The sequence below is a fragment of the Sorex fumeus genome, unplaced genomic scaffold (assembly GCF_029834395.1).
Source record: "Sorex fumeus unplaced genomic scaffold, SorFum_2.1 ptg000083l, whole genome shotgun sequence".
Taxonomy (NCBI): Eukaryota; Metazoa; Chordata; class Mammalia; order Eulipotyphla; family Soricidae; genus Sorex; species Sorex fumeus.
The window spans coordinates 6,537,254-6,551,541 of NW_026606140.1; positions in this window are offsets into that span (position 1 = coordinate 6,537,254).

Sequence of the window (14,288 nt, forward strand, 5' to 3'; positions counted from 1 at the left end):
ATGCTGATTTTTCAGATGAATCCTTTCTCATATGAAGGTCACAGGATTGGAGAAGATGAACCAAAGTGTGTGGAAGAAAGTGAGAGCCCCACAACTGCAATCACATGGGAAGGGGGCGGTACTGGCTCTTCCTTCACGCCCTACATAGGTCACGAGTTGCCCCCTACGAGTGGCTCACCGGCACGGCCATGGCTCTAGAGGAAAAAGGGCTTAATCCAGAGCATGGCAGCTTGCAGCAGAAAAGTGAATGTACCAAGCATTAAACTACAGCGCCGTGTCTCTCTGGGAAGGAAAGGGTGTTGATCCCTTCCGCCTTGCCCCCCCCTCCCGCAGCAGCAAGGTGGCTGCCGCCTCAGAGCTTATTGGAATCCAGATATGAGCTGGCCATGACGGGGCAACTGCAGTCTCATGAGAAGGGAGACCAGCTCATCCTTCACGCCCTACCGAGGTCACGAGTTACCCCCCAGGAGCGGCTCTCTGGCATGGCCATGGCTCCAGAGACAAAAGGACTTAGTCCAGAGCCCGGCAGCTTGCAGCAGAAAAGTGAATGGATCATACGTTAAAATACAGCACCATGCCTCCCCGGGAGCAAAAGGGTGTTGCTCCCTTCCGCCTTCTCCCCCCCAACCCCCCCCCTTCCCCAGCAGCAGGGTGGCTGCTGCCTCAGCACTTATAGGAAAGCCAAGTATGAGTCCGCGGTGACAGCGCAACTACAGACGCATGGGAAGGGGGGTGGAACCGGCTCGTCTTTCATGCCCTACCGAGGTCACGAGTTGCCCCCCAGTAGCAGCTCTCCAGCACAGCCATAACACTAGACGCACAGAAAACAATCTCGTAATTATCTGGCTCTTTGCAGAAATCCAAAATCACGCAGCCACTATTGCCGCTGCGCAACGTTATATGATTCTCTTAACCAGCTATAGGAAAGAGTATTTCACAATGCCTTTTCAGTAATTCTGGTTGTTGGGGGGGGATTCTAAATAATGGTGCATCTTTTGTCGAAATAATGAATGTAATCAATGTAGAAAAGAGTTAAGTAGAAATCATCTGCTTCACAGGCATTGGGAGGGTTGGGAGGGGGGTATATTTGGATTCTTGGTGGTGAAAAATGAGAACTGGTGAAGGGAAAGGTGTTTGATCATTGTATGACCAAGACTTAAACCCAAAAGCTTAGGAACTTTTCCCACAGTGATTCAATAAATAAAAGAAAAAATAAATTATGAAAAAAAGGTGGAGTTCATGCTCAATTCAATCAGCTAATCAGTGGCTGCATAAATAGCAGTACTCCTACATAAAGAAAAAGGAAAGTGACAGCCCCAAAGACTACCCTCAGAATATAAACATTGAAAATTGGAAGGAAAGGAAAGCTCTGGAGAAAAATGTAAGGAATAGCCTAAAGGGGTGGCAAATGATGTGGGTGTAATCAGTTATGTAACACAAAAATCTCAGAAATTTTTAATTTTTCTTAATTGTCTTGTCTGAAAGCTTAGAAGATGTGAAGTCAAAGATGGGAAGTCAACAATAGGCAGTGCTGTTCAATTGCAAGGGTGCCTTACTTTTCATTGTACCAAAGTGCACGGAGACAGTCCAGCGGTCAGAGGCGCAGAGGAACGCAGAAACAGGGCGGGCCAAGCCCCCGGCAGGCTCAGTGGCCCCAGCAGCCTTCACAGCCTCTCTTCATTCGCTCTCCTCTTGAAAACCCCTCCAGGAAATTCCACTGAGCAGAAAGAATCAAAACAAGAAAACGGAGGCACAGGAGAGCAAGCGTTAAAGGATACATTGTTTGGCCCCGGTTACCAGGCAAAGAGTTACAGTGTCTAGGAAGGAAAACATGGCCAGAAACAGGAAGGAAAACATGGTCAGAAATAGGAAGGAAAACATGGTCAGTTACAATTTCCTGGCCGGAGGTCAAGGACTGGGATCCTGTAGGGCGGGACTTCGCCAGACCAGGGTCTGTGATAAACAGGGGAGGATGTTTACATCTAAAGGTTAGCTAGGTCTGAGGTATGTGAGAAGGGGAGGACTGTTTCTTGTACTGCCGGAGCTTGCTGGCCCCAGAGTGTCGGTTTGGCCCTTTCCAGACCACTCAGACTCACCCACTTAGTTGAAAGTGGGGTCCTGCTTCTGCTTCCTCACCTTTGTGAGCTGGTTGGGCACCAAAAACTTTATCTTTTATTGGGTGGCAGGCATGTTCAGCAGTGCTCAATATTAATCCTGCTCTGTACTCAAGGATCATGCCTGGTTGTGCTCAGAAGAACTATACATATTTGGAGCTCTAACCCAGGTCAGCAGCATGTGAGACATGTGACTTACCTTATATAATCTCTCTAGCGGACATTATTTTTCAAGAGCGTTAAAGAGGTTTGAGAATGGTGCAATTACATACTGTGTTTGCAGTCAGAGCAGAGATGAAAGAGCTAGTAATCCTTCTGAACCTGCAGGAGCAGCCTCTGATGGAAGGCACTTCTATCAGTAGGACTGACAGAAGAAGCGATGTAAGTCATTCTCCTTTGTAACCCAAAAAGAAAAAAAAAAAGAAATGTAGCAGTAATATTCTATAAAGACATGAATTAAGGAAGGGGACATGAGGCGGTAGCACAGTGGGTAGGGCGTTTACCTTGCATGCAGCTGACCCGGGTCTGATTCCTCCATCCCTCTTGGAGAGCCCGGCAAGCTACCGAGAGTATCCTGTCCACACGGCAGAGCCTGGCAAGGTCCTCGTGGTGTATTTGATATGTCAAAAACAATAACAACAAGTCTCACAATGAAGACATTACTGGTGCCAGCTCGAGCAGATTGATGAAAAATGGGAGGAGAGTGCTACAATGGATAGTGATCCTGTTAAATAATATTTAAAAATATTACTCAAAACAGGAAATATTGATCAAGTACATTTTACTTAGAGTTGTAATTAGGAGTTAATCTACAAAGAAAAATTGATATTAGCTTCTACTTACACATATTTATGGTGGAATGTATGAGGGGTAATCAATAACAGCCTTTAAAGCAAAAATTATGATAATACATAAAGTTCTGATAAAACTATGATGGAAGTAGAAAAGAAATAAAATTTAAAGAGGAAAGGAACAAGGAAAGTTCTATATATTGAAAGTAGAGCGCTACCTGGACTTTTCCCAAAGAGAAAAGTCTTAAAAATTGACATTTTGAGAATGTTCCATGTACGCTTGAGAAGAATGTGTATTCAGCTTTTTGTGGATGAAGTGTCCTGTATATATCTACTAAGTCCCTTTCTTCCATTGTTTCCCTCAACTGAAGTATGTCCTTGCTAAGCTTGAGTCTGGTTGATCTATCAAGAGGTGACAAAGCAGTGTTGAAGTCTCCCATTAGTATTGTGTTGCTATTGATGTCTTTTTCTAAGTCTATGAGTAGTTGTTTTAAGTACTTTGCTGGTCTCTCATTAGGTGCATATACATTTATTATTGTAAGTTCTTCCTGTTGTACAGATCCTTTGATCAATAAGAAATGGCCTTCACTGTCTCTTATGACCTTCCTCACTCTGAAATCGATGTGCTCTGATATAAGGATGGCTACCCCAGCTTTTTTATGGGAGCTGTTTGCCTGTAGGATTGTTTTCCAGACTTTGACTCTGAGTCTGTGTTTGCTTTGACTATTGAGATGCGTTTCTTGCAGGCAGCAGAATGTTGGGTTCAATTTTCTAATCCATCCTGCCACTCTCTGTCTTTTAATTGGTGCGTTTAGCCCATTGACATTGAGAGAGATTATTGTACATGGAACATTCCCCAAGATAGACCACATGCTGAGCCACAAAACATGCCTCCATAAAATTAAGAAGGTAGAGATTGTATCAACAATCTTCTCAGACCATAATGCGCTGAAATTAGAAGTAAATCACACACAAAAACAGAAAACTAAATCAAACACCTGGAAATTAAACAGTGCACTATTGAACAACGAGTGGATTAGACAGGAAATCAAAGAGGAAATCAAAAGATTCCTAGAAACGAATGAAAATGAGAACACGAGTTACCAAAACTTATGGGACACAGCAAAGGCTGTGTTAAGAGGAAAGTTTATAGCTCTACAAGCATTCCTCAGGAAGGAGGAGCGAGCACACATAAGTAACCTAACCTCACAGCTTAAGAGCTTGGAGAAGGACCAAAAAAAGGAGCACAACCCGAACAGGAGAAAGGAAATAATAAAACTCAGAGCAGAGATTAATGAGATGGAAACCCAAAAAACAATCCGAAAGATCAATGAAACCAAAAGCTGGTTCTTCGACAAAATTAACAATATCGAAAAGCCTCTAGCAAAACTCACAAAGAAAGGGAGAGAGAAAACCCTAATAAACCGAATCAGAAATGAAAAGGGGGTCATTACAACAGAAACCACAGAAATTCAGAGGATCCTCAGGGAGTACTTTGAGAAGCTTTATGCCACGGAACATCAAAACCTCGAGGAAATGGATAAATTCCTAGACTCCTACAGACTCCCAAGGCTGAACCAAGAATACCTGGAATACCTGAACAGACCTATCACCATCAAGGTAATTGAAATTGTAATAAAAAGTCTCCCCAAGCACAAAAGTCCTGGCCCGGATGGATTCACTAGTGAATTCTTCCAAATCTTTAAAGAGGACTTACTCCCGATGCTCTTTAAGCTTTTCCACGAAATTGAAATATCAAAAACACTTCCGAACAGTTTCTACGAAGCAAATATCACACTGATACCAAAAACAGACAGAGATACCACAAAGAAAGAGAATTACAGGCCGATATCCCTGATGAACACAGATGCAAAGATCCTCAACAAACTACTAGCAAATAGATTCCAACTACTCATCAAAAAGATCATACACCATGACCAAGTAGGATTCATCCCAGGGATGCAAGGATGGTTTAACATTCGGAAATCAATCAACATAATCCACCATATCAACAAAAGAAAAGATAAAAAGCATATGATCATATCAATAGATGCAGAGAAAGCATTTGATAAGATCCAGCACCCCTTTATGATGAAAACCCTAGCCAAAATGGGTATAGAGGGGAACTTCCTCAACATAATTAAAGCCATCTACCACAAGCCTACAGCAAGCATCATCCTCAATGGGGAAAAACTGAGAGCCTTCCCTCTAAGATCAGGGACGAGACAGGGATGCCCACTCTCTCCACTGCTGTTCAATATAGTACTGGAAGTACTTGCAATAGCGATTAGGCAGGAAAAAGATATTAAGGGCATTCAAGTAGGAAAGGAAGAAATCAAGCTCTCACTATTCGCAGATGATATGATACTCTACTTAGAGAACCCAATAACTTCCACCAAAAAACTCTTAGAAACAATAGACTCGTATAGTAAAGTTGCATGTTATAAAATCAATACCCAAAAGTCCATGGATTTCCTATACTCAAACAGTGAGAGAGAAGAAAGCAACATGAAAAAAACAATCCCATTCACAATTGTGCCCCAGAAAATCAAGTACCTAGGAATCAGCTTAACTAAGGAAGTAAAGGACCTGTACAAAGAAAACTACAAAACGCTACTTCAGGAAATAAAAGAGGACATGAGGAAATGGAAAGATATCCCCTGCTCATGGGTCGGGAGACTTAACATTGTCAAAATGGCAATACTACCGAAAGCATTGTATAAATTCAATGCAATCCCTATAAGGATATCCATGACATTCTTCAAAGAAATGGAGCAAACACTCTTGAAATTTATATGGAACAATAAGCCCACACGAATAGCTAAAGCAATTCTTGGGAAAAAGAAAATGGGAGGAATCAACCTCCCGCACTTCAAACTGTACTACAAAGCAGTAATAATTAAAACAGCATGGTACTGGAACAAAGGCAGAACTGCAGACCAATGGAACAGGGTTGAATACACTGACATCTCTCCTCAATCATATGCTCATCTAATCTTTGATAAAGGTGCAAGTAATGTGAAGTGGAGTAAGGAAAGCCTCTTTAATAAATTGTGTTTGCATCACTGGACGGCTACATGCAAAAAAGTAGGCTCAGAACTCTGCCTAACACCATGTACAAAAGTAAGATCAAAATGGATTAAAGACCTCAACATCAGACCAGAAACCATAAGGTACATTGACGATAAAGTTGGCAAAACCCTCCATGACATTGAAGCTAATGGTATCTTCAAAGATGCTACGCCACTGGCCGAGCAAGTGAAAACAGAGATAGATAAATGGGACTATCTTAAACTAAGAAGCTTCTGCACCTCCAAAGAAACAGTGTCCAAAATACAAAGACAGTCTACAGAATGGGAAAGGATATTCACCGAATACACATCTGACAAGGGGTTGATATCCAGGATATACAAAATACTGGTTAAACTCCACAAGAAGAAAACATCCAACCCCATCCAAAAATGGAGCAATGAAATGAACAGAAACTTTCTCAAAGAAGAAATCCGAATGGCAAAAAAGCACATGAGAAAATGCTCTACATCATTAATCATCAGGGAGATGCAGATCAAAACCACAATGAGATACCATCTCACACCTCAGAGACTGGCCCACATTCAAAAGAACAAAAGCAACCGATGCTGGCGTGGATGTGGCGAGAAAGGGACACTCCTTCACTGTTGGTGGGAATGTCCACTGTTTCAGCCCTTCTGGAAAACAGTATGGACGATTCTCAAAAAATTAGAAATTGAGCTCCCATTTGACCCAGCAATACCACTCCTGGGAATATATCCCAGAGAGGCAAAAATGTATAGTCGAAGTGACATCTGCACTTGTTTGTTCATTGCAGCACTTTTTACAATAGCCAGAAACTGGAAGAAACCTGAATGCCCAAGAACAGACGGCTGGTTAAAGAAACTTTGGTGCATCTACACAATGGAGTACTATGTAGCTCTTAGAAAAGATGAAGTCATGAAATTTACATACAAGTGGTACAATATGGAAAGTATCATGCTAAGCAAAATGAGTCAGAAAGAGAGGGATAGACATAGAAAGATTGCATTCATCTGGGGGATATAAAGTAACAAATTATGAGATTAATACCCAAGAATAGCTGAGATCAGCACCAGGAGGACTATTCCATAACTTAGAGGCCAGCCGGGTATCCTAGAGGAAAGGGCAGTTCAGATAGAGAAGGGAGCACCAAATAAAGGATGTTTGGAGGATCCTCCCAGGAGGGGAGATGCATGTCGAAAGTAGACTATGGACTGAACATGTTTCCCACTCAATGCCTCTTTTGCAGACCACAACACCCAAAAGGAGAGAGAGAACACAGGGGATTGCCCTGCCACAGAGACGGGGGGATGGGGGGATGGGGGTGGGAGGGATATTATCCATGGTGGTGGAAAATGGGCACTAGTGGAGGGATGGGTATCTGATCATTGTATAATTGAAACCAAAGTACAAAAAATTGTAAATATACAACTTAAAAAAATAAAATAAAATAAAGGGGGAAAAAAATGACATTTAGCCCCAGAATGAATTTCAACAACCTTCACACACTTCCCTCTTGTTGTGGTGGGAAGATGCTCACTGGCTGGATGGGTGTTTGAATGTTACCTGTAATGAACTCCTGTGAACTACTTTATGAATATAAAACGTGTAAAAATCATTAAAAAATTGATATTCAGATTATATTCCTTAAAAACGCCGAAAGCTTAAGAGATAGTACCTTGGAGAATTTGGCTTCGATCCCTGGCATCCTAAATGGGTCCTCAAGTACCACAAGGAGTAATCCCTGAATGCAGAGCCAAGAGAAGCCCTGGGCATCACCAGGTGTGGCCCCCCAGAAACAAAAAAACAAATTGCCAAATAATTACACTTTGAGAGTCTAGTGTATGTACACAATAGTAAAATAATTGTTTCATTTGTTTGTTTCAAAGAAAGAGTTTTTATTTAAAAAATAAAGATGTTTGGTAAAGGCTGAGCAAAGACCAAACTGATGTGGGGGATTTTGAGGCTCCAACGCAGTGGGAGAGGGCTGGATGCTCGAGGCCCAGGTTCATGTGGGAACATTGCTGGGAGAGTCTGGAGGAATGAGGATGTGAAACAAGGACACTGCCGAGAGGAAAGTGCCAGGGTCAGAGGCTCGGTTAGGCAGACAGACGGCAAGCACAGACGCAGGGGGTGACTGGGTTCCTGAGAGAACAAGGCCAGGCCCAGGAGGCAGGGCTTGGGGCTTGGAAGGGTCGGGAAGGGAGGGCAGGACAACCTAAGGCCTAGGCGGGTAGAGAGACCACTCAGGCCTGAGTGGGGCAGGGCTGGTGGCAGCCATGCATGGGGTCCCCTCCCCGTTCCGGGACCCTTTGTGACTCCGCAGGGTTCCGTGATGTCAGCAGAGTGTATATAAACGGGCCTGCTGCTCTCTGGCTCAGTTGCCACAGGCAAGCGAATACTTGTCTGATCTCTTCTAGATGGGTTCTCACACTTATTCTCCTATTATTCCTGAACACCTACCCGAATGGATGGTTCTCTGGATTGAGGACCCCTACCTTTCGGGGTTTAATGGAATTCTATTTTGGATTTTGCTGAAAAAATGTGTTTTCCGTTTGCGGTCAAGGAACAGCACCAGGTAGAGTCTGGAGACGTCCTGGGGGAGAGAGGGCAGGTGTGTTTGAAAGAAGCAAACGGGGCGTGTGGCCAGATGAGAGCATCAGTCCTCTCTCTCGCAGACGTGAGGCACAGGGCGAGGTATTCCGGGGGACCCAGTTACCTCAGGGCCAGAGTCTGTGTGGGAGACCCCCTCCCGCACTGTGGGAGAAATAGCTGTCCCTGTGGGATCCCAGCTCCGGGGAGAGTACACGCTTCCCCCCTGACCTTCGGGGGCAGGGGTCACTCACACAGGGGCCACCACGGGGGCCAACAGGACAGTGTTGTCCTGAGAGAGCCTCAGAGGGGGCCCAGGGCCTCTGTGAGGCAGCACAGTGCACAGACTGGTCAGGGTGCTGCTGGCACCAGGGTGCTGACCTGACAGGGACTGAGAATGGGCTCAGTGTCCCTGGGACTGAATCAGGCGAGAGCCCAGCCTGCAGTTCCCTGCAGGAGCCCAGGCCTGGGCAGGCTGCTTGAGTTTCTCAGAGGCCCAGGCCCTCACTCCCCCTTTCTTCTCAGCACTGGAAAGCTGCCTGGAGGAGGAGAGGCTCTGCACACACCGAGGTGAGGGGGTTGGCTTTCCCACCTGGGCTCTGCCAGGGGACACTCCCTGTCCTGGCCATCCGGGCCAGGCCACAAGTAGAAGATGTCCCTGTGGACAGCGGCCCCGTGAGGGCACTGGAGGAGAGTCGGGAGGGAGACAGGCAGAGCCTGAGGCCTTGGGGGTCCCAGTGAACCACACCAGGGTGGGAAGAAGTGGAGCTGCCCTCAAGGTGGGCGGGGGACACAGGACAGACCAAGGTTCCCAGGAGAGTGGACGACAGGTCCCTGAGGGACACTGGGCTCTGGGTTCCCGGAGCCAGTGTTTCCGGCCTTTCCCCAGAAGCAGGTGCCTCAGGGAGCCTTGGGCACGGGCTGGGCAGGTCTTGGGACTCAGACAGGGCTGGCTAGGAAGCTGTGCATGACCCCTGACGGCCCCTCCTCCCTGGCAGGAGCCCATCTTCACCGCGGGAGAGGCCTGAGCTGACCAGGTGACTATCCCCCGCCTCCCCAGACACCTCAGGACCGAGTGCTCCCATGTGGACAGTGCAGTGAGCCAAGAAATGGGCGGGGGGGTGGCCCTCGGAGAGGGCAGAGGCTACTGTGAACTCATGGACCTGAGGACGCGGAGGGGCTCAGGCTGTGGCGGTGCCGGGGGTCTCCCACCCATGTCAGCAGGGGCCTCTACTCTCTTCTCCTGGCTCTAACCTTGTGCCCTGTGTCCTATGCAGACAATGGCTCCAGCCACAGGACCCCCGCCGCCAGCGTATGCCTCTGTACCACGTCCCCCCGTTTTCTGCAAGCTGGGGACGAGCCGCAGGGCATCCTTGCCTCTTCATGTCCCATGCTGCCCCGTGCGCCGATCAGCTCTACTTCAGTAGATCCACCTCTCTACCCGCCCCTGGGACACAGAGGGCATCTCTGTACGGATTGTTCCACCCTGTCTCCAGGTTCCTTCTGGGAAACAGCCGCTTAGGCCACCCTCTGACGCCTGAGGGGTCTCTGCTGCCAGCTCAGCTTTCCCGAGTCGGCATAAGAGTCAGCGGTACGAGGCAGAGCCTGGCCCAGAGCACCCAGGGGACCCTGTGTGCTGCCAGGCCCCACAGCGTGTCCTTGTGCCCATGGGCCCCAGACCGCCACGCAGACCGTGGCCTCCACGCCCCGACCCGAGTCAGGGTGCTGCTCCTCTGGGGGACAGGCGTGTGGGGGGTCAGACGCCCAGCAGCTCTCCAGAACGTGGTCCTTTGGGGGTGGCAGCAGCTCCCCGAGGCTCTGCCTGCTCTCCATGGCGAGGAGTTGCCACAACCAGGACACGACTGGGCTGCACTTCGGGGAGTCTGTTGGTACACGTGCGGCTTTTTCTTCCTGGCCATTCCCGGCCTCTAACCAAACCTTCAACAACATCTGCCAGGCCCCTGGCCCGTGTCCAGCCTCCCACAGACCGGAGCCCACCTCGTACACAGTGGGGGGGTCTGCACACACTGCTCCACCCTGGCTCCTTTTTGGGCAACAGGTGCGCAGGCCACCCTCCGGTGCCTAAGTTCTCTATGCTGCCGGCTCACATCGCAGGAGCTGGCCGAAGAGTCGGGGGCATGAGGCAGAGCCCGTCCCAGATCACCCTGGGGACCCTGTGTCCTGCCAAGTCTCACGGCGTGCCCTTGTGCCCATGGGCCCCAGACCACCGTGCAGATCGTAGCCTCCACGCCCCGACCCGAGTCTGGGTGCTGCTCCTCCGGGGGGCAGGCGTGTTGGGGGTCAGATGCCCAGCAACTCTCCAGATCGTGGTCCTTTGGGGGTGGCAGCAGCTACCCGAGGCTCTGCCCTCTCTGCATGGGAAGGAGTCACCAAACCCAGAACACGACAGGGCTGCACTTGTAGTCCATGCGGACACTGGCCGTTCACCGGCAACGCCATCGGCCAGGCCCCCGGCCCCGGCCCTGTATATGCCGGTCCTGTTCTTTCTCTCTGTCTGCCCTGCCCAGCCTCCCGCTGGCCAGAGCCCACCTCAGGGACAAGACTGCCCGTCCGTTCCCACCTTCCATCTGGGAACACCCCTCCTGAGACTCCCGGGGGTGCAGCTGCCAGTCTCCCCCGCTGTGAGCCGGGCCTTCCCCCAGGACCAGCGCCCCGAGGGGGCCGAGAGGCAGGCTAGTGCTCCAACAATCCACGGTGACCGGGACGGGCCTCGTGGACACAGGAGGTGAAGGTGGTGGCCATTTTGGCCTGGACACAGGCGGGGACGGAGCCCAAGGGGTCTTTCTACCCTCTCCAGTGCAGCACAGACGCCCCGGCATGACAGCTCCCGGAGCAGGCTGCAGCGGCTCTTTTGTTGCTGTGGATCGCAGGAGAGCACGTGAAACAGTACCTCCTGGAGTCTCACTTATGAAAATTAAAGATAAAATAAAATAAAAATGGCCCTCCCGTTGTTCGTCGATTTGCTCGAGCGGGCCCAGTAACGTCTCCATTGGAGACTTTGTTGTTACTGTGTCTGGCATATCGAATACTCTCGGTAGCTTGCCGGGCTCTCCGAGAGGGGCGGAGGAATCCAACTCGGGTCGGCCATGTTGGCCACTTGTAAGGCGAATGCCCTACCCGCTGTGCTAGCCAAAATTGAAAATAACGCATTAGAAGAAAAGAATATCAACTTCTGACTTTGAAAGACGTCAAAATTAGAAATATTCAAGTGGGACTAACAACTGAAGCAGGAAATCAAATCAAATCATAACAGATTTCAAATTTTATTGGGATTGAACACATAATTTCATAGAAAACTGAAATTGATCTAATAAACTTAATTGTAGTGGAGATAGAAAGTTTAAATAGACCAGTTCTAAAGAAGAAATGGGTGGAAAATGATGAATGTACTATCCCAGAGGGAAAAAGCTAAAGGCAGATATGCAGATGTAGAATCTACCAAACTCAAGGCTGTTTAAATGCTTCCAGAGTACTGAACCTTCACTTATGATTTTAGTGTGAGTTTAGTATGATTTTAGTGTGGAGTTATACTGGCAGTGCTCAGAGCTACTCCCAGAGCATTGCACAGGGGTTGCTCCTGGAGGGACTCAGAAGACCAGACAGAGTCTGGGATCAAACCTAGGTCTCCATGCACTCAGGCAACTGAGCTGCCTGTCCAACCCTGTAGGATAACACTGTTTTGTCCTTCCTGCAGAGCCTCAGGTAAATTAGATTTATTGGGTTGCTCCCATCACAGTACTCCCATTCCTCTGTGTTTATTTGTAACTTCTTTCTTAGTGCTCTATTGACTAGTAAATATTGTTTTTCTCTTCTCCCTAAGTCCTTTGCATAGTTAATTCAGAGCAATGTCCTTTTTGTATGGATACAAGAAGACAGTGTATGCTATGCCTTTGTAATATGACTCTCAGTGTTATTTTCCTCCTGGGCATCTGTTGTCTCACCTAAGCCTCAGCTGCTCTGACTTCCTAGCACCCCCAAAAGCAGGGTCCCTATGAGGGACTGGATGGAGCCAGGGCAAAAGGTAAGCTATATAGTACCCTAGCGTCGAGATGGGCCTGGCCAAAGTGCCATAATGCTTAACTATAAGTTAAGGATTTGGGCATGGAGAAATTCTGACATGATCCAAAATGTAATAACTAGATTCGGACCCTGCTAGGGTTAGGAATGATTAATATGGCCTGAGCTCTGTAGTCTGAGTCTGCGGCAAGCTGTTCCCCTGAGAGCTGCCCTACAAGCCTCAATGGTATCTCTTACTGTGTCCATACAAAAAAAACTAGTACTAAGATGTTGATAGATATTGGACTGAGGAAAGGACAAAAAGACCTTAGGAGGTATTGTGCCTGGGGCAGTCAGAAAGGACTTTGAAATACCTTTTAGGTGGTGTTTTCTTTGAATTTGGTGGGCTCTCAGGAAGTGGTATCTGATGTTGATTTTGCTCCCTGACTGGGTTCAGTGTCAGCCCAGAGTGTGGGGGAGTTGTAGAGGCAAGAGAGTTGGAGAATGAGAGAGAGAGAGCAGGTCGGCAAGATGGACCACAGAGAGAATAGCAAGGGGGACAGAGAGAGAAGAATGTGGAAGAATACTGGAGCAGGCACATGGAGAGAGAGAGAGAGCCCAGGCAGCGAAAGAGAGTGCAGAGATGAGTGGAGAGACAGGGGGTGACGTGAATGAGGAGCAGAGCAGATTCGAATGGGAGCCTGACGCGTGGGAGAATGGAATAAATGGCATCTGATCAATCAACCGTCTTGACCCTTCTCCTCCACCATATGCCCCATGGTCCGGGCTGCCCCAGCTGGGGGCGCGGCCCCGGGTCACCCAGAACGTGAGGGGCAGGAGAAGAGCTGTCGAGGCCACCCCCTGGCCACCACTAAAGAGTTTTTTACACAGCCACACATCTTTTCTTATTTCTCTACCTTCCTCCCCTCCTTTCCTCTCTTACTTCTTGCCTCCCTCCATTCATCCCTCCCTCCCTTCCTTCCTTTCTTCCTCCGAGTTGTGCTCAGGGCTTACTCCTGACTCTGTGCTCAGGAATCATACCAGGTGGGGTTCTAGAGACCATATCGGATGCAGTGGACTGAACCCAAGTTGCCTGAGTTCAAGTCAAGCACCCTCCCTCTAGCTGGTACTATTGGACTGATTCTCTGGCCCCACCTCACACATGCATTTTTATTTATTTATATATTTATTTAAATTTTTATTAGTGAAACACCATGAGGTACAGTTGTAGACTTACACATTTTTGTGCTTGGGTTTCAGTTATACAATGACTGAGTGCCCATCATTCCACCAGTGCCCATTCCCCATCCCCTGTGCTCCCAGCATCCCTCCCACACCCCACCTCCCCATCCCACCCCACCCCTGTGGCAGGGCATTCCCTTGTGTTCCCTCTCTCTCCTTTTAGGTGTTGTGGTTTGCAAAAGAGGCATTGAGTGGCAACCGTGTTTAGTCTATAGTCTACTTTCAGCATGCTTCTCCCATCCTGGGAGGATCCTGCCAACACCCTTTTCTTGGTGCTCCTCTCTTCATCTGAGTTGTCTTCTTCCGTGCATGTGCGGCTGGCCTCCAAGCCATGGAGTTAACCTCCTGGTACTTATCTTAAGTGATAATCTCACATTTTGTTACTTTATATTCCCCAGATGAAAGCAATATTTCTCTGTATGTCCCTCTCTTTCTGACTCATTTCACTTAGCATGATACTTTCCATGTAGTACCACTTGTA